Genomic DNA, 20,869 nt, shown 5'->3' on the forward strand with positions numbered 1-20,869 from the left:
ATCGATGTCTCAATACGTATCGCGATCTGCACCTTCTGTGCTCTAGGCACCCGTATGCAGATTATTCGCAATGCAAATTTTCCGCAATGTCATCCCCATAACGGGTCAGCGAGAGCGATCGATTGTAAACCCCGGCGAAACGTCTGTGTCAAACGGTCTTATGTCAAAGGCGAACTGCTCGTGGTCGTGCAGTGTTTGGTGCTCGATCACTGCCAATCAGCGCCATCAGGAGTCGGGCATCAACTAGTAATAGGTCTGACGGTGATGTCTTCATCGACCGAAGTGATCGTGAGCTTGATAGCTCCCCAACACTCAGCACATAGCCGCGTTTGTATCATGCAGATCGATAACGATATGCTTGTTGGGTGATTGGACATGATGAATTGACGTTTCTGGGATGATTTTTCCTGCCGGAAAAGGGGAACTGTCATCAAGATCGAGACATTTCCGAATACGCACACCCGGAATGACTACGAAAGCATGATAGCCAAACAGATCAAGACCTTGATTCCATTTGCAATCTGTTCCGCAGGTACACCGGATGCGTTTAGACATGCGTTGGATGTAAAAAAAAAAGGTCGATTCAAGATATCAAAGAAAAGGGAAACAGACAGACATTGCTGCACAATTCCAAAAGACTATCATTATCCTATTTCAGGTGTATTTCTTCCGAATAGAAACACCACACGCGCTTTCAGTGATCTTTTCTTCAACTCTTCCTTTACTTGGAGCCCTTTCCAAATTGAATATTTCGAAGACATCCGGTGCGAAGGTTGAAAAGCTAGCTGCACTTTACGTAGCTTGGTTTAAAGCTTTGATTTGATAGTCTGCAGCTTTCCTTTGTAGACGAGATGCGTGATATCATGGACGTGTAGATCACCACCATAGGATGTAATTTCCCATGCAAATCTTAACATTTCTTTCTTGGAATCTTACAAACTCCCAGAGCGCTTAATGCCTGTTACTATTTCATGTCCAAACTCTGGTCCAATGTCTGGAGCATACACATCCTAATGAGTGCCAAACCCTCTACTACGAAAGCCACTACAATAAATTCTTTCTACTTCACTTCAATTTCTCACCAGGAAATTTTCAATAAAACGAAGTTCATTTGCTTGGATTTATACTGCCACAAACTGATCGCCGTCTCTCACAAGCAAAAGTTTCTACTGCGCCTTAAATAGCACCCAATAAAACCCCTCTCCTTAAGCTCCAGGACGGTGAGGAACACATCATACCCCGCTAACGGAAAAGTCCTATGAGAAGAGGATCGATTCTGATTTTATTGCCGTATTTGCAACCCACAACCACCACCTGATTCGTTTTCTTCTGTCATTCATTAAAATTTTCTGACACGCTGATGATGCTAACGCTGTTTGATCGAAAGGGAAATTACTGCCCGTTTCCGTGTGTACGCTCCGTGTCCATAAAGAGATCATATCGTCTGATTGCATCATTTCTCTCCCTTCTTCGGTGAGGGAAGAAGAATCCGTTTTGATGTTTCGCCAGCGCTTTTACAGTGGACGAAACGAGGGTCCATAATGAGCCAAATTACAGCTGGTCGTACAAAAGCGTGTGCACGTGAAATAACAAACGTCCGTCATGTGCCGGAGCTAGTACACTATATCTAAAGTACACGATCAGCACACACTTCATCGGTTCGTAAGTGAAGGGAGCCAAACCTCGCAACGATCAGCGCAACAGTTCTAGACGAGTTTTGGACGTCCAGCCCTCCCTTGATTTATCTCTCTGTTTCGAAGGTGGAGCAGAAATTGAATCATCACCAAAAATAATCACATCCGACACGTACGCTGGCGTACAGCGCTACAAATGGCGGTCCCATTGTCCCAACCGGTGTGCGTAAGGTTTGGAAGCGTTCAACCCCGATTTCGGCACATTCGGGCTTTTAATGCCCGCGGGGATCATAATTGGCTTCGGGTTTAGACTTTTCACGCCCGGGATTTTCAGCTAGACCGTTAGAGCTTTTCAATTCTCGTCCAATACCATACGCCGAAAGAGCCGATGATCCGATCAACAGGGTAATTACACTTCATTAGTACCATCCGTACGGTTTTTTAATGCTGATCGCCACACCTAAGCCTGCTCACGCTCTATTTTTACAAATAGACTTAGCTGATACAGTGTGCATAAAAATACTTCACCGTATTAGGACCTTTATCACAACTCTGCCAATATTACCGTTTGCTCTCTTCTAAATCTATGGCTGACCTTTGCTTCGATGCTTATATTTTCCTAAAACTCTAATCTACTCACGCCTGGGAACATTCAGCAAGCGCTCACATCATTAGCATCGGCCAAGATGAGCTTTTAGGGTTTGTGCCGCAGAAAAACCGAAATCTTTGCTACTGAAGCGCGTGAACCGTGTCGCTGGTTCGGGGGTTTTTCGGACGTTTTTTGAACATACGTGAACATACGACCGTTTCTAATTAATTTCCATCCTTCTCTGCATTCGAAATTCGCCAAACGCGAAACACTTGGCAGACATGGCCGTAAAATGAGGGATTTTCTGCAAATTATTTCTACGGCGCGGTTTCTTTAGTCACACACACACACACACACTCACACCAAGGTTTAAGCTCCGTAGGGCGTTTGAAGAACAGGTTGTTTGGTGCATTTTGCCTTTTCGACTTTAAGATTTAAGTTTTCAAGGCGGAATGTTGTACGCCGTTGCTTTGTTTTGTTTGCCAAGCAGTGTTGAGCAAACCTTTGAAAGTGAATAATATTTTGCATTGATCGTTATTATAATATAAATGTGAATTGCCATCAGAAGTACAGAAATAAAGTTAGGTAAATAAAATACAAGTTTTATTGAAACTTTTGGAAGAACTCAAAAAAAATTCCAACCCAACATCCAGTTGCTGATCTCTCCTTCGTGGTAGTGGCGCGATCATTGATATCAAAATGGATTAACCGAGTACGTTTTTACTTGTAAAAAAACCACCAAAAAGTTGTTTATTAATTTTCAATAAATGCATTCAGTCTGAAAGGTGAGCAGGCTTTACAACTCGTTCCCTCAAAGCACCTTCAACGGCGAGGCCTAAGCCACACGTCTTCGATCAACTGTTCTTATGTTTACCATATTTCAAACGTTTCATATCCACCTCCGGAGGTCCATTCTTATTAAAACCTTCAACTTCGGCATGATAAATGCAAGTCGATTTACAAAAGAAGATTAACATTATTAATTTTTACCCCACCGTACTACTGGACACCCATCGCACCCAGGAATCTGTTGCCAGTGTTTTAAAATCACTCAATTTAAGTTACCAAACAGCAAAAGGAGGAAGAATCTCTCCCAAAAATACAATTGATTCTTTGATTCTTATGCGTTATGCGACTTTGTGAGGGGATTTCCTTTTTTTTATTCACAATCCAATCAAAATACACCTTCCCGTTTCCTTACAACCTTACCGAACCAGAGGAAGGAAGGATTTGTATTTTTCTGTTATTTACTGTGTCCAAACTTCGCCTTTGGTGCCGATCGAAATGTTTGACCGGTGCGCACGTTCGCGTCACACCGTGAATGGTAAATGAGGCAGGCGCAAATCAATCAAACGCATATCTTGAGCGGTCGAGCAGGGTTGTGAAGCGGTGGGACTATTTATTGGTTTATTGGTCTTTTGCGAACGGGAGGAGAACGAGATGCTTCTGCGATTGACTTTGAAGGCGATGCCTGTGCTCGTCACTATTGCTTGCATGGAGGTGTCACATTATGAGACTTTTAATTAAGTTCGTTTTTGTGCTATAAAATTCAAACTGAAGGAAGAGTTATTTTATAACGCTAAAATTTTTGATTATAGCAAAAAAATCCTATAAGAATATCTGCTTTTTAGCACATTTCTTCTGTTAAGAACATATCGCCATTTACAACCCTCAGCGAAAACAACAATTGCTCCATGATTGTGTCACCCTTTTGTATGCAAATTAATCCCCACAGGCCAGCATCTGAGGCCAAGGAATGCCGGCCAGGCATTCAACAAATGCAGCAAAAGTGCAGCACCACGATGCATGACTCCTTCTGGTGGAAAGAGAGACACGGCGACTAGTGCAATGGCCAACATTTATTACTCGGGCCAATATTTTGTCCAAGACAAAAACAACTTCATGGCACGTGCTGCCACAATTGCATTCAACTCAGCTCTTGGTGATTTTCTTTTACTCTGGTTTTGGACATTTTTCAGTTAATTTTTTCTTCTTTGATCGTACTCATTTGTTGCCATTTTTTTTATATTTTAAATAAGCGTTCCTCTCTATTTTATCCTCTTCTCTTTTATGGTAAACTTTAATAAACAAAACAAAATGACAAAAGAATAACAAAGCTTAAGGTCCGCAAAACTTTTCCTTATGAATAATGTTGTGATTATATTTCATCGAGATTATTTTCTTTTCGCGCTTCATGTGGAATGTCATAGAGCAAACAGACCGACCATACATTGAAACAAAATCTCTGTACGAACTTCTTCACAATCAAAAGCGATCCAGTTTACCTTGTCTAGTTTGACGCAATAGAATCCTCCAGAGAATGTTGCTGTTTACACAACACAAATATGATGTTTAGCTTCCCTCACCAAGAAAAGCGGCGTCTCGGCAGGCAGAATGATCGGTCAATGTTATTCTATCGAAATTCCTTACCGATGCGGCTCTCTATCTTCAACTACGCTCTTTACACTACCATCCCATTCCCGGCTTGTGTGAAGCCGCCGTATATCGGCCGGATTAATCCGAGTGACTTTTGATGATGAGCAATTGAGTCAGCGACTTTTCCGTGAGTCAACAACAGCTCGCGAGGCTCTTTCTCGCTCTTTCCCGTTTTTCTAGGCGCAACAGCCAGCGATGAAAACGCTCGTTTTTTGCTGACTCTTGGTTGTCTCAAGAGCACCGGGTTCGAATCTACTTGAGCGGATCAAACGTTGGACATCCTCCAACCACAAGGGACCCAAGTGGTCGGATCGTTGCTGAATGACCTCAACTCAACGTCAACCGAATCAGATGTGTGCAGCGTTCTGGCCAGGAAGAGGGGAGGCCAGCAATGGGAAGATTAAGAACACCTCCGACGACTTGTGGACGTCGCCCGTTTAGGGGGTTAAGTGGACTGCATGATACTGCATGTTTCCGACCGTGCTAGCGTGAGGATAAAATGTTTGAACGCGGCTCAATAGAGGAACCGTGTGTGTGTGTGTTCGGGGTTGTTTCGGCAAACACATCGTGGGAAGTCACCGGATCTGTGGTTCGGATTATCAGAATGCATCAGTAAAGTGGGACCTCCCGTTAATGTCGGAAACTTCACGAAATTCAACCGACGCCATGGCGAAACAATAACTCCAACACAAATGATCTGGTAAATTTTGGAATATGAAATTATAATTATGTTTATACACACCGGCCCTCAAGAGATATCGGAGTCATCGTGGAGTCTGCGATGAGTGATCAGGAGACCGTGTAGCCGTGCTTGAGAACTGTTTGATTGCTGAAAAAATTAAATCAACCCGATAAGTGTTTTCACCTTCGGGTATGCATACAGAAGTAAGGTCAATGTGACTTCTATCTGATTCGCAATCGATTGGAGCGCTTTTGTATCTTGTTGGGACTCCTACATCTTCACGGCCTACGCTTGCTATCCTACGTTGGGCATTTTTAATTCTACCAAGCCCGCCATATAACTGGAGCATCTGATCATGCCATTGCCGACATTCGAATCGGTTCCCGAAAGGGTCAAACAATGCTTCTGCGTCATCCAAAGTTTTGTCCCCGATTTGGAATAATGCTGCCGTTGGTTCAAAAAGTCCGAACACCAAGTCGATCGCGGTCGCCAGATATATAACCCTGTAACAAGCTCAACAAGTTCAAACGGGCACACGCCCCGAGTGCGCGGGCACCCGAGATAAAGAGGAGTGAAATAAATTATTTCCATTTATTGTGCACCCCAGTGCTGCAATACCCCGCTTCGAAACAAGCAAAACTGCACAAGAGGATCAGCTTTCAACGGGGACCATATCCGCCTGTGAACGGTTATGATCATGGCGCGATTCGCGCGAAATGGAAATTTAAACTGGATCGTCCGCGACTGCATCCAATTGCATGCGTTGGTGATTGTGTGTCGGTGGCGTCCCTGCTTGTTCCCTCCCAACCCTACAACTGTCCCAATAGCGCAAACATACACACACACACACACACCAGCAGGAAACATTGGGGTCTCTTTTTTACATTCAATTTGCGCTTGATCCACCCTAACGCCCACCTCCTGGAACGTGTCCCGCGAAGGTGTAACAAGCGCAACGGGCTTACAGTGGACCCATATGTACCCACCGGTCGGTCAACCGCTAGCCAGCCACCCCAATTGTTCTACCGAACCATCCGTACCCGGACAAGCTTCGAAAAACGCCCCCGCCGGGCGTTGGTCTTGGACGGTTGTCGGTAAGCTCCAGATACCAGCAAAACCAGTTTAAGCTGCCCCAGGAAGTGAACCCGCACCGTTTGTGGAGCGGAGGTAAGAAGGCCGAAGAAACCCTTTGATAGCTCGCTCGTGCCCAAGATCAACGACGCCTTCGGGGATGGTGTCGTGCCATCGCGATGTCCCGGGTGAAAGATCCGGTACGTGGAGTATGTCTTCGCCCGGGTTCAAACCGATTATGGAAGATTCTAGCCTACGGTGGTTTTTATTGCCGACCCGTACTGGCCAGACACAACAAAAAACTTGTCCTCGTACAGTCCTATGTCTAGTCTAGTTGGATGGAGTTGGAAATAGAACACAGGACGATTGCCCGTAATGAGACAATGAAGGTACTCAATTGGATCATGTTTCAAGTCAGCAATCCGACGATCTAAACACGATCTCGTACATCTGTTCACCGAGTGCTCGCTTGGACGAGTTACGGAGGTATCGTCTAAATTCAACAAAACCACCGATGGTCATCACACTTATTAGGAGCATCATTAAGCCTTAGCAGCTGCCCAGTGTTAATCATGTTGTATAGGGCGTTCCAGGTGGATCTACTAACCGTGTCACGCGCGCTCTTAGCTTTAAAAATCGTGAGTGGGTTGGAAAGATAGCTTCCAGTGGAAAGTTGAGACATTCCTTATGGATTTCAGTAAGCTAAAGCTGTCATAAAAAGCATCTTGCTCAGAGAGCCTCGAAAGCTTTCTCCTGTTGGGATGTCTTGCATTGCGATATTTATACGCATCATAAGAGAACGCCTACCTGTAAGCCACATCTGGTCACTCGATCACTTAAATAATAAATGCTTTGCGGCCAAACAACAACATTTCCCGAGCAGAGGGAAAATAAAATAAATTGCTCGATTGTAATAACTTTCCTAAAGAAGACTTTTACAGTGGAGATTATTTCTTAATTTTATCACTCAATCAATGTGATTTGTGCTGGCCCGTCCATTGTTCGTCCTAGATGTTCTTGATTCGCAAAATCTTTCGCTAAAGTTTCATTAGCATGCTTGGAATATAAATTTGGCACCGATCTCCTTCTAAGCTTGCAAACTTAAACGTTTCCCCCATCGCACAACAATGGCAATTTGAATATCCCATTAGCGATGAATAATCGAGCAATATTCGCTTCGGCTTCGCTTCAGATGTGTTCCCGCCACGCCACTTTGATGCTTCTCAGCACTATCCGAGACGATCATTCCGTTAAGTTTGCCGCAGCAAATTGTTAACCGTATAATTATCATTCAAATGACTTCAACCCTTATTGGGCGCGAAAGGGAGGAAGAGAGAAAAGCGTATCTAAAATACTTTCCTCCAAGATCGCACGATTGTTTACGAGAATGGTTCACAAGTTCAGCGACTTTTTCTGCTACTTTGAAGCGGTTTTGAGGTTAGAAATTTCTGCAAAAGCATAACTTCAACCTGACCCGTAAATTAAGCTTCCGGGTGAGAATTTTTTCCCCCTTGCTCTTTCCTTTTTTCTTAGAAAAGCTTTTTTTAAACACAAGAGCCTATCGTCACCTGTCGTCATTTGATCGTGATTACAATCTTCGTACTGTTGCAGAGCTTTCGAACCTGCCCGGTCGGTGCAAATGTGATTTAGAAATTATGTGCAAAATCGCTGATTGGAGGTTTGCACCCTACCGGGACGCTTAGTTCTTCCGAAATCCCAACAACTTCCACCTGCCTTCGACGTCTAAGATCAGATCAAGATGCTCTTGAGCTATCGGCACCAGTGGCCTCAACGACCGTTTCACATTCGTGTAGATGGTGTCATTCGTGGTGGTGCGCTGGAAATGAAGATTCCAATCCCAGACGAGACAGGACCACCAACGGCTTAATTTATTAAGCCTCACAGAACCAGGTCTCACCTATCTTCCGAACATGCAATATCGCCGCTCGCGCACCACTCGGCACAGATATTATTTATGAATTTTTCACACTCACTCACGCCAAGGTCTTCACCATTTTTTCCCGCTTTGCCGCGGCTTGTCAGAAACAAAATAAAAAAATCTTCCGCTGCCTTTTTCCTCGGTCGTCTTCCTACGTGCCTAGAAACGTACCCATCATCAGGAACCCTGGCTAGGCGGTGTAGCAGAAGAGTGCAAGTGTCATTTTATGGAACGGAACCGATCGGGCAGATCGAAAAAGCGAATCGAATACTAATTTTTAAGCTCAGAGCACTCCTCTTTCGCCTATCGTGCTCGGCGAGCAAAGACTCGACGACATTAAGGCGTACACGGTCGATAATTGAAAAGAGGAAGTTACGCATCATAATCGTAAATATTGTCTTGGCGCGCCATTCCGAATTCGGCACAGTGTCAATGGGTTTTTGGTTGTGAAATCTGTGGAACCGATTACACGCCATATGTGTCGGAATCCGTTTCGCGAGTTCCTTAAATCATAATCAATGTTACAGTCGATGCTCCTTCGTCCATCCGTAGCTAATTTTCGGTTTCAACCTTTTTTTTAATCTACTTTCAGGTGAGAAACCAACAAGACAGACTACGATGTCCAACTCAATGCCGGGCTGGAGTAAAGTGATCCTCACCATTTCCAGTGAAGATTTTTTTTTCTGCACAAGAGACCACACACAACAAAAAACTGATCACAAATTAATGACAACAGGACGCATTCGGGTTTGTCGATAACGCTCGTCATAATGTATGCGGACACGTTCTTGAGGACATGCCTTTGCCTTTTCCAACAGTTCAGTTTGAAAACAAAAAAAATCGTTAGCGCTTAGATGCGCTGGAACTGATTACTTCGGAACCTTGAAGCGCAAACAATGCACCGAACCTTCGCTCGGTACCGGACAAGCTTAATGCAAAGCCATTTACTGACCATCGCTGATACTGCCTCGAGCACACGAACCCAACCAGCTCATCAGCCGATGAAAGATGGAGCACACGCTTCTACATACTCCAATGCCATCGATAGCCACTTCCAATGGATGCAAGTCAGAAGGTTGCTGACCACCCACCTCGCAAGTGGAAAAAGAAAATTGGTTTAAATGTTTTTGTTTTGCACCGTTTGCATTTTCTTTAGCTTTAGCGGGAACCATTCTTCCTATCTGATCGCTGGCAGTGGTGGCTGCGCTGCATTGCATACTAAGCATGAAGAACCAAAGCACACAAAAATATGCAATTATGCTAATTTTTCCCGTAACGTGCGGTTGCAGTTTTCTGTGCTGTGGTTTAGCGTTCCGGAACGCTTGTCAACATTGTCATCCTGGCTGGAAAAGATCCACCTCTTCTGGATGGCTCTTCTCTTCACCTTCCTGCACAAATATGTCATCAGCACTTGAGAGACAAATTAATGAACCCTTAGAGGCAACCATATCCTCAAACCCTTGGCAATACTCAATCCTGCATCAAGCCTCCAATCGCACCCATCGTAGGGTTGCATGAGTGCCTATCAAGATTCTGCAATGTGCTTCTAGTATCGTAGTTATAAGCTTAAAAGCAGTACACACGCGCTCAGAAAACAAATCATTAAATTGCAAATCCCTTTTCTGCATCACGAGCCACAGGTCCTTACAGTGAAAGCAACAATCTTCCTAACGCACTGGTCGGTACGGTTCCTTCCTGGCTGTCTGTGCCTGTGTACGCTTATGAATTAAACATTTTTCATCTCGTCGTCGATCATTCGAACTGGATCGAAAGCAGCTGGTGCCTAGTGTTTCGGGTTTGGGTGTGATGGAGAGCTATGGATTACATAAATATGGATGAGACCCAAGACCGATGGGACTGATTCTGTCTCCGATCAAAGTGTCCGTTAGGTTGTGACTTATGGGTGTTGCACATCTGAGGTGCTTTACCGGCAATTGCATTGCACGATGCGTTACTTTTAAGGCAGCTTCTTGAAGATCGAATTACTATAAACATTGTCAAAGTCGGTACTTGTGAAGATAATGTATGGCTTCTGCTGCAACACTGGATAATCTTTTCAAAACTAAGATCTCAGCCACTTCAAAGCTCCTTTTCTTTGTCTACCTATTTTATCGAACTTAGTTGCAAATTTCAACGAAGTGATCTCTATAATATACTTTTCTATCTTCACATTATTTTGTCCTCAAATTATCTGCTTCATGTTCTAATTTATCAAATAATTGCATCTTGTAGTTGTGTCTACTCAACAACTATCGTAAGCTTGTCCAGAACAAAAAGTTAGCATTTTAATCAACTACATCACGAAAATAAGGTTCTTTTTCACCACCACAACTGTTGCTATCGTTTTTTCGTACCTTCAGCACTAGTTTAGTAGCATGTACGATCACTATCAGCACCAAGGTAGTACTTAAAACAATCATTCCCGAACGCGGTTACCTACCCTAAAGGAAGCAACAAAACTGTTTTCTGATTCGCCAGGTTTGCCGATTCCCTTCCAAGTCAGGGGAACGTTGCGAAGTGTTTAATGTGAAATTAAGTCAATTGTTATTTATGAGCGGTCCATCCAACCATTTTCTAGCAGCAAACTACGACAAGCGTTAGCAAAAAAGTGACTCTGCTATGTGAGTGTGACAGAGAGAGACTCACACTTTGCTTTGAAGTTTCGCTTTTCTTCACCGTTTCGCCCCTTTTCCTAAGATACAACGGATCTCTTCCGTTTATCTAGCGTTCACGTGAAGCCTTGGCATTGTTTGGTTCCTTAGGTGGTACGTGATGTTATCACCAATGCTCCACCAACGAAAAGAACAACTTTTCTCTCCCCGCTAGTGATGAGAGCATTTGCCGATTTATCCATCCTTTATCCATCCGCTGCTGCTGGTGATGCATTTGTGCTTTTCGGGTTGTGCTACCGCATGCTGCGACTGGGTTTTTCCCTATCATTCAACCACTATTGTTTCGCATCGTGGTGCCACCAGTGCCACGGAAGGTCAAATGAAATCCGCCACTCCCGCTTTGCTTCCTTCCTGAGATGGATTGTGGGTCAAAGATTTTCATGCAAACGCACACACACACAAACATACCGCCCACCAGCCCCAATCGTCCTTATCGATGATTAAAATCGCATTCAAATTATACCGAAACCTTCCCATCTACCGCGCGCCTCCACGGAGACCATTTGGAGACCATTTTCGGCGTTCGGACGCGAATGTGCGCCGCTGGTGAGTTTGTGTTTCGGTGCCGCGAAAAAGATTTATGATTATGAAAAAGTGCTCTCCACCCAGCGGGAGCATTTTGGGAAGTGGAACTGAACCGATCGGACCACGAGGTGCGGTACGGTGCACGGATGCTTTGGGTCGCCGAGGTTAGGCCTAGGCATCGTGAAAGATATCGCGCCGTCTTTGGTCGTGGATCTCGTGAATATTGGAAGTTGCTGGAGCAGTTCCAACGGGCGGATTCGTTCCATTTGGGTTCTACGGGCGAGATTTATGTATCGTATTCCAAAAAACCATAACAATCTGTTCGGTAACTTGGATTGGTGGGTCAGAGTGGAGATTCGAGGCTTCTCTCGAAATAGACACACTGACGGTAGGGAACGTTGCGGACACTGATAGGAGAGCAAAAGAACCGTTTCTAATTTTCACTCACCATTGTTGGAATTGCCTTGAAAACTTGGAAGCCTGTTATGGGTTCGGAATCCTATAGAAATTTCCCCCCAGGAGGTCGCAAAACAAACGCAATTCGAAGATCCATAAATAATTTGACAAGACTCGCAAGAAAATTTGACAGTGGCCAAATTTGAAAATATAAACGGCTATGGTCAATGCACAAGCCGATATTGAATCTTGTAGATTCGTTGCATCTCAAATTATGATCCTAAAGAGACCCCTCCGCTAAACGTTACCCAAACTATCCATTCTTCACTGAACCTTACAATCAACATTCCACGCATAAAAGTGACGTTAACGTGTTTCGCGGACAAATTCTACCCATAAGCATAATTGTTTCATGTACGTATTCTGGTGTACACCGGTCTTTTCACCACGAACATCAAACAGCACAGTGAGGCAGTGCTTGCAAAGAACTGGTTTCTGCTGCCAAGTAACAATTTCCTTTTCCCTCCACATTTTCTGCAGTAGTTCGTACATCCGACAATTCATCGTGTGTTGGGCGCGGGCAAGGATCCGGATCTGCGTCCGACAGGCGACCAGATTGACAGACAGCAGAAGCAGCAGCATAGGCAGCAGTAACAACATCAACCTGTGACTTTCCAAACGTTCCAAAGTACAAACTGCCGCTGACATGAAGCCCCGGTTCTACCGGATGGGACCCCACACTGATGGGCGTGTTTCGATGTTCTTCCTGCGGTGGTTGACGGAAGACAATTGGCAGGGAAAAGAAAAACATGAGCAATTGTAAATTTTTATCACGTTTCGCCAAGCCTTATGCTAGCTTGTGGGCCGCGCTCTATGTATGGGTGAGTGTGATGAAAAGTGATGTTGCCTGTACAGGAGCATGGTTGCATCGAGCAAACCTTCTGCTGCTGCCAGTAGTGACCTGTCTGCACAACTTGCTGCACCGCCCTGCAATTGGCTTGACCCAGGAAAAGCCTTTTCCGTGCGGTCTTTCCAGTGCAAAGAAGTCATCAAACCGAGCTGGCATAATGGAACATTCCGCGCTGAGTGCGGTGTGAACCACGTCCGGACCGAACAGCATTCCAAACTGCCGCTAATCCAATACGCTGATAACTGTCGTTCCCAAACCGCTGAGATTCATCAATAAAACAGTACGCACCGTGCATGATAACAAAACCACAAACCAACCGTCTATTGGCCATGGACACTTCTAATCAATACTCAAGGGCTTCATCGAGCGCGGGATAAACTGGCGATGGGAGTTCCCCTGCAGTGAAGCGCGGTAACACGTCCAGACAATAATTCCTTTCGCAGCGAAACGTGTCCGCATGTCCGGTCGACAGTCATGGCGCCAGTCAAGTTGCCGCGGCCGCTGCTACCGCTTGTTGTTTTTTTGTCCAATAAGCTAATAGACAGAATCGCCCAGACGATCTTTCACCCAAAAACCTGGGAGAAGCGAGAGGCTAGCGACAGATGTATCGTGTGCATCGCTTGTACCGCTTCAGTGCGTTCCGCATGGCTTCTTGAGCCTGCTGGTATTAATTAATGTTATTCACAACTATTTCCGAGAATTATTGCACCAAACTGCGACGCCCCGGCTAGCTGCCGAATTCCGACGAGGGGCTGGGATTTGGATCGAGATTAGATCGACGCGATGAACACATGTTGACATGTGTTTTCTCCACCCACGGCTGCAGTTGCGATAATGTACACAAAAACAATCGCATTTGTTTATGAAGGGTTGAAAAAGATAAATGGGGTGTTGGAATTTCTGGGGAATTGTTCCTAAACACAACTTTGTTTAGTATTTTATACAAAAAAAAAGGTTTCATTTTACGTCACTTTATTTTACACAAAGCTTTCTACGATCTTTGTGCCAGCATCCATCAGAAATGCTTCTTCAATATCGGAACACAATCTCATACCTCGCGCTGGTCGCCTTCCAATCCGGTTAGCGCTTAACCGTCGCTTCATCATCGGCCAGGAATGAAATTAAATTAACATTTCCCACGATCTTGTTTGTAATTGTTGCCGGCCAAGCCACAATCCAAACCAGATCGAAACCAGAACCGACCTCTGCCTACCGCCTGTGACAGTTGCACCGGCTCCCCCGTCCCGTTGCCGATCGATCGTGTTCGTTTACACGGGAACTGCAGTTGCCGAGTGAACTTGAAAACGATTTCCACTCCCCGGTGGCGGTAGGCAACGATGGGACGGTATGAATGAGCTTGGTGACGAATGATATGTTGTTCCTCTGTTTCTTTCGCTTCCCTACGAGCACATACACCGTACGAGAAAATTGTCCACACAAAAAAAGAGCTTCTGCTTGAGGGGTTTTTTATGTTCGACAATTTCTACAACAAAACAAAACCCCTGATGAGAAAATCGGAACCTATTCTAACGGATCCAAATGGAAGAATAGTTGACGGGTGGAAAATCGTCTCCATTTCCGTTACTCGCGCCATCTTTTTCTTTCCCTCTCTTTCCTAAAGAAGCTGTTGATTGAATTGTTTGCGATGTGAAAAAACGTTGACGAACGCCATCGGTGTGTCTCTAAGGTCTTTAGAGAATGGTTTTTCTTTTCTTGCATCCATTTGTAGTACAAACCTCTTTCCTTGTCTGGGCTAGCATGTGGCAGTTGGCTGGCTATTGAAGTCTTGAAATAGCTAAGTGCAAAAATGTGTGTCGTCGATTAGACGCGAAAGAAGGCATTTCACAACATCATAGCTTAGATACTTTAGTTCCTTTTCCGTTCGATGCCGAAAGAATTGGCTGAAATGCGTCGAGATGCGAATGAAGCGTGTCTACTGCAAACTCCTAAACTCTACATCAAAGTAAAAATAAATCTGCATTGAAAACGATTTACTTTGGGGTAACTTTTTGCCCAGTTTTACTGATCGACACACAAAAAAGATATCAAATTTCTGTACACTTTTGCTTCAAAACTCACACGTCGCATAAAAGTGTCCACTGTTAATGCATTGGAATAAAACCCGGCAAAATGTGGCGTGCTGGAAACGATTTACGATCCATTAGAAATGCACTTGATGGCCACACTAAAACCACTCGATATGTGCGTTCGCCGTTGTGCGGACGATCCGTTGGAAAGCACTTTCTCATTCGATGCATCCGGCGATGCACAGTGGGAAAAGCTTGTGAATAAAAAGATAGCTTTTAATAAGCTTGCTGAAGTATAAATAGTTTCGTGGATCTTTTCTTACTTTCTTTCTCAACTTGCTTTCTGAACTTATGTCTATTCTGAACTATTCTTTCAAGATCGAGCTTAAGACTTAATTTTGTCCCATTGTGGCTCCGCTCCAGTTCGTTACGGCGTACTTCAGAGTTGGAATTTCTGCAAACAAATAACAACTCGTTCTCCCTCGGCTGCTCTGCTGCTCCGGATCGCCAGTCGCATCATATACATGCTGCCGTCTGCAGTTTGTTGCCTTCTTTGCGCGAAACGAAAACAAACGTGCGTAGGATGGCTTCGGGAAGTTGATGTTGACAATCGCGCTAACTCGATACTCGTTTTGCACCTCTGCGCCAAAGAACGCGGAGGGTGTGGAGATGGGTTTTGCATTATGTGTCACCCGCTGGATGCCGCCCACAAGGAAAAGGATGCTAATAATGCATCACGAAGGCGGTCGCTTGGTAGTTTGTTTTAATATTTGTGTTTGAAAAATTGCTCTCATCCCATGCCTGAGTGCAGTGGTAGCAACTTAAAAGGAGGAAAAGTTATTCCCTTTTTTGCTAATTGATGAGGTTGCATACGGACAACTATTCATTGCTCTCTTTACATTTGATTTCTTCTATTACCAAGCACAGTTTTCGTAAAAAGAGCAATTAAATAGTTCTTCATGAACGTGTGAAAATCCATCGCAACAGATTCATCCTCATCAAGAACCACTTGTTTGGAAACCCTCCTTTTGTACATCCACTTGCAAACGAGTCTATTTTCACATCCCGCTTAAAAACCGAATGGGAAAAAGGTGCATTTTCCATCATCCCCTAATCCCGATGGGAAAAATGGAACGGAAAAGTCAATGACATTCACATGTGGTACGATTTTTGGAACAGTGTCATCTTCACCCGCCTCGCAACGCTGGTCTGTTTTCTTTAAAAGCGCTGTTCTTCCTTTTCCCCCATTCCCTCCTGCAATTTCCACCATATTCTAATGCGGGAATGTAACTACTTGTTGTCGGTTGCGTTACAGCACACATTTAGAGCAATAAAAGCATACGACCACTTGTAAACACCCTTTTTTTTGTCACTGCACGATCACGGAAAACAAACATGTGAAACTAGTGCGTGACGTCTTTCTACGACGCCTGCCCTTATTGCTTGCTCGGGAGCACATGTGTGAGCGTATCGCATTTTTTTGAAGATAAGTGAACTCTTTTCGCTTTCCCTCTGAAGTCAATTTGTCAGCGACGATCACCATCAAACAAAAGGGGCATACTGTCAGAACAAAAACATAGACCGATGGGAAGGATTAAGTCATCATCCCGAACGGAAATAGGTCGGATACGTCGGTCTGTTCTAGGCGTGTGGTAAAGATGAATGACACCCGGAAAGAAAAGATACAGCACTTAAGGACTGTAAAGGCGGCAGATCATCGTAACGAGCATATGGGCGAGAGTGTGTTTTGGGCCTGTTTTGTGCTATTTATAGACGAGGTGGCACGACTCATCACACATGTTCCTGTTGGTTGTTTACGCACTTATTGGCCAGTTGTTTTATCGCTTCAATTTTTTTTTCCAAATCGAAAGATTAACACGTTCCGTTTCTTTTTGTAATTAAAATTTTTGAATATTATTTTTGAGAAGCGCAAAAAGCAATCCAACAGATGAAACTATCGTTTTGGAAGCAGATCTAAATCTCTAAAAAACTAGGAATTTTAAAGTACTTTGAAACCATTGAATAAAAATTCAATTTAATTTCCGATATGAAATAGATTATTCTAAGAATATTCAGGCACAAATATTAAAATTTTTAATTATTTTATTGCTTGTTTTTAACGAAAAAATGCTTTAACTTGCATAGTTCATAGGTATTAAATTGCTAAACTAATAAAAAAAAATTAGCCCAAAAAGCTATGGCCCTTTGTAAACTCACAATCGCTTTCGTTGCAATTTTTTACTTGATGAATTAAAATTATTTATTTCGTTCATCCCAAACGATGCATTAAGTTTCAGTGAACCTGTTTGGAAATCATCTGTTATGAAAACATATTTCTCTGCCCATCAGCACAATTTCGCTAGCGCTTTTTTAAAACTTAGCACTTTTAACCGTCATCGGGTACGAAACTGTTTGCCAATTGGAAGGTGAAATTCGAGGCTCTTTACGACATTTTGCTAAACAAAACAACAACAGCAAAAACCCTTGGAACGTGCTTGTGCAACCGTTTCGGAACACTTCTCTCCCTGTACACGTTAGTACCCGTGGTGACAGTGTCTGTGTTGTGGAACTCATTCAGCAAAAATTGTCGCAAAAAGAACACCAAACGTGGAAAACGGCAACAAAAAATGCCGGCGCACAAAATAAACAAGCCGCCCGAAAGGGACAGAGCGTGGACGAAATTCTACACCACTTCAGATGTGCTCACGGGCATGTTTGGCGAGAAATGTTGTCATTTTGGTGGTTGCACGTCCATCAAGGAGTTTGAAAATCGAGCTAGCACGGGCTGGCTGAGAGAAAAAAAGACTAATTCAATGGCCTTTTATGAAAGTTTGTTTAAGGCTGTTGAAGAATGTTTCGTTTTGGGGTAAAATATACTTCAACAAGTTTAAATTTATTATCCATCAGCAGAGTCAACGGTGGCAATTTAAAAACGCATATCTGCTAGAAAATGTTTCACCAATTCTTCATAAGATAAACCGAACGAACCCACGTGCGACGTGTACGGTTCGTTGTAACACGAGCACTTGCACTTCCGTGGCTGCAATCTCAGTTCGCTAACATTTGTTTTGCCACCCGTTTGCCACCCGAGTCAGCGCCCGTCATCTTCCCACCAAAAACCCCACCCCCTCCCTAAGCGCAAGAGCGCCACAAGTCGTGATGAAGTTGCACTCGAAGTTTGCTCTTCGTGTGCTGCCATTTCGGCCTCCAAAAGCGTCGAAGCGAGCAGCTCCATTATTGAAAAGCGAATCCTTTTAAGCAGCATCTGAAAAAGGAATGCAAATAAAGGCGGCAAAACCCATCTCCCATTCCAGTGCGCACCGAACCGTGTAGAACATAAGCTAAACATGAATTATGTACAAATAATGTGAAATTTCAATGAGCAAATAAATCTTAATTTTTGACCCAGCTACGCTTGGCTTCGGTGCGGTGAAAATAAATCGCATTACACGCGGGACCCAAAATCGCCAAAGTGTCAGACGGTTGGTTTTGGGGGCTTTATCAAGATTTGGTCTCTCCTGTACGCGTCGGTTTACCTGGTCTTTTAGAGCTGAGTGTAAAAGGATTGGTTTGTGTGACTTGTTTTTTTAGATTGTCTTTTGCTTCCTTTTACTCTGCTACAATTCTAACGAACGGAAAGACATTTTTCTCATCTTCCTTAGTTGTTGTGTTATACTTTCGATTTCTTAGCGAGCTAGTTTTGGAAAAGAAGCCACCAAACTGTGGAGCAATGTAGCCCTTCTCCTGTGAACTGTACCGTTTATGGGCTTTGCCTCATTGTCGCCAGATGGTAAATTGCAACAGATGGTAAATAAGAGTCAGCCTTTTTCCTTCCTGTTCTTTATTCGCACAGGATAGAACTTTAACATAAAAAGTATTGCATGTAAAGCTGATTTTTAAACTATTTTAGGAATTATTATTACAGTTCTTTATAAATTATTTTATGTTTAAAAAAAGAGATAAACTGCTTCTACATTGCAATGAACAGAAACTGTTGTAAAGGAAAAGAAAACAGAAAAGGACCTCAAAAACCACAAATAAAGTGTAACCGACGGTCGTGAATTTATTCGTTCGTCTTCCAAACGCAACCTACTGCAACATAAAGGAGAAACATGTGTGTATTTGTGTGCAACGATCGTGAAAACTGATTTATGCATCAATGAACAATGAGTCAGTAAATTAAATTGATATTTGAATAGCGAACCAGACTACGTGGCCCGGCTTTCGCCAGCGTTGTCCAGAATTGCCAACCCCATTGAATGGAGCATAAGTTGCGTCGGTACGGGCGAAACGTTTGCTGCCATTGACATAATCGATCGCCATCTTATCACCTACCATGGAGGGAAAGATGCACCCCAGTAAAGAGCCACACTTCAGCAGAAAAGATCCGCAAAACACTCGTAAGGCAGAGGATCTGCCTCTCTTGTTCGAACGCACAGCGACACACACCAAGCGGGCGATTAATCACATCAACAACTTCTTGGCTGGTGTCCTGATGTCTTGGTGGTTTGCAAAAAAAAAAACCCTACAGAAGATATCGTCTTCTTTGCGCTTTCGAGCACTGATTGTGGACGCGTCGGAAAGAAACATCGGCATCATTTGTTCGTGTCTGGTCTAATTAGATGTTAATCAACTGATAGCGGGCCGGTCGGTGATGATCGCATCTTCAACGCTTTGGTGCTCTGGTTGCTCGAGCCTCGGGCACAATCAATGGGCAATTTATTTTTCCTTTCCATTTCCGCTGCGGGGTTTTTCTGCACCAACACTCCTTAGGTAGGTTGTGTTCGATATCGATATTTTGCAAACGAATGCGATCGATGAATCGATCGCGTTGGCACGAATAGAGATTCTCAAGTGCTTTGACTCCTTGTTAAGAATTTTGCGTTGCGGTTCCGATTTTTGGACTACAAAAGGCTTGTTTAACGAGGTCCTGCTTGGTAAAGATAATTGAGTTGGAAGTTGATTTGATGGGTTGATCCAAATACTAATTAAGAATCCCGCAGTTCAGAGGTTTATCCGATAAGGAAAGTAACACATTTGATGGCAGTTACACAGTAAATGTCATAATTCTTACACAGTCTGGCATCATTTCTTTGCGCTCATTGGCCCACCCCTCCGAAACAAAACCCGTCCCAAATATGGCGTCCCTTAATTGCGTCACATTCATTTCTTAATTGTCTGTATGCTGATTGCGATGTCAACCATCGACGGCGATCAATCGACAGCGAAACTTCAATCCCATCCTTCCATTCAAAACGCCTGGAATGCAATCAAAATGCAATTGCTTGGCTCATTTGCCGGCTTCGGAAGGGACAGTTCTTTAGGCCCGGGCACTGGTGATGAGATGATTAAAATACGATAAGCAAAAAAGGGCAAACCCTCATGCATAAACACGCCGCCACCGTCGCCGGTCCGAAAACGCGTCGCTGACTGACAGAATTGTACCAAACGATTGATTTCCGGTTTTTGGTAGGAATCGAACCGACAACAAACCGGCTCGTTCGGCGGTCACTTTTTCCCACACCGTGCCAGCCAGCCGAGCCAGAAATCACTGCTCCACCAGATCGCGAGTGCCTTTATTTTTGTGGACATATTTGGTAGTGGCCACTTTTTTTTTTTTTTTTTTGCTGTGTCGCTGACAGCTTCCTTCCCGATCGATCCGGTGGCTTCCATCTTGTGTCGGCGATCGCGACGATGACGGGACGGGATAGAAGAACGATCGGTCGCTGAAAGACAGATCAAGATCTCGCGGGCGACAATCGATAGTGACTTGAATCGCGAATCACCGAACAAACAAAACACACACACACGAACCTCTCTCCAACGAAGAGATCGCGATTTGGAATCGATCAAACCGTTTAGCGGTTTGTGTTGTTCATCCCCTCGCTTGCGTCGATCAAAGTCGAACGATGATGATACAATTCCTCCATCAAAAGTCTACGTTCATCGTTAGTGTAGGCTCTCCTGCCTTCGTTTCCTTCCCTGACG

At 44.0% G+C, this 20,869-nt stretch overlaps 1 protein-coding gene across 1 annotated transcript in view; it reads left to right on the forward strand.

Moving 5' to 3' along the window:
* Positions 1-20,869, forward strand: part of LOC126563642 (fringe glycosyltransferase) — a 118,965-nt gene that overhangs the window by 18,816 nt on the left and 79,280 nt on the right. The window lies entirely within an intron of this gene.

This window comes from Anopheles maculipalpis, chromosome 3RL (genome assembly GCF_943734695.1).
Source record: "Anopheles maculipalpis chromosome 3RL, idAnoMacuDA_375_x, whole genome shotgun sequence".
Classification (NCBI taxonomy): domain Eukaryota; kingdom Metazoa; phylum Arthropoda; class Insecta; order Diptera; family Culicidae; genus Anopheles; species Anopheles maculipalpis.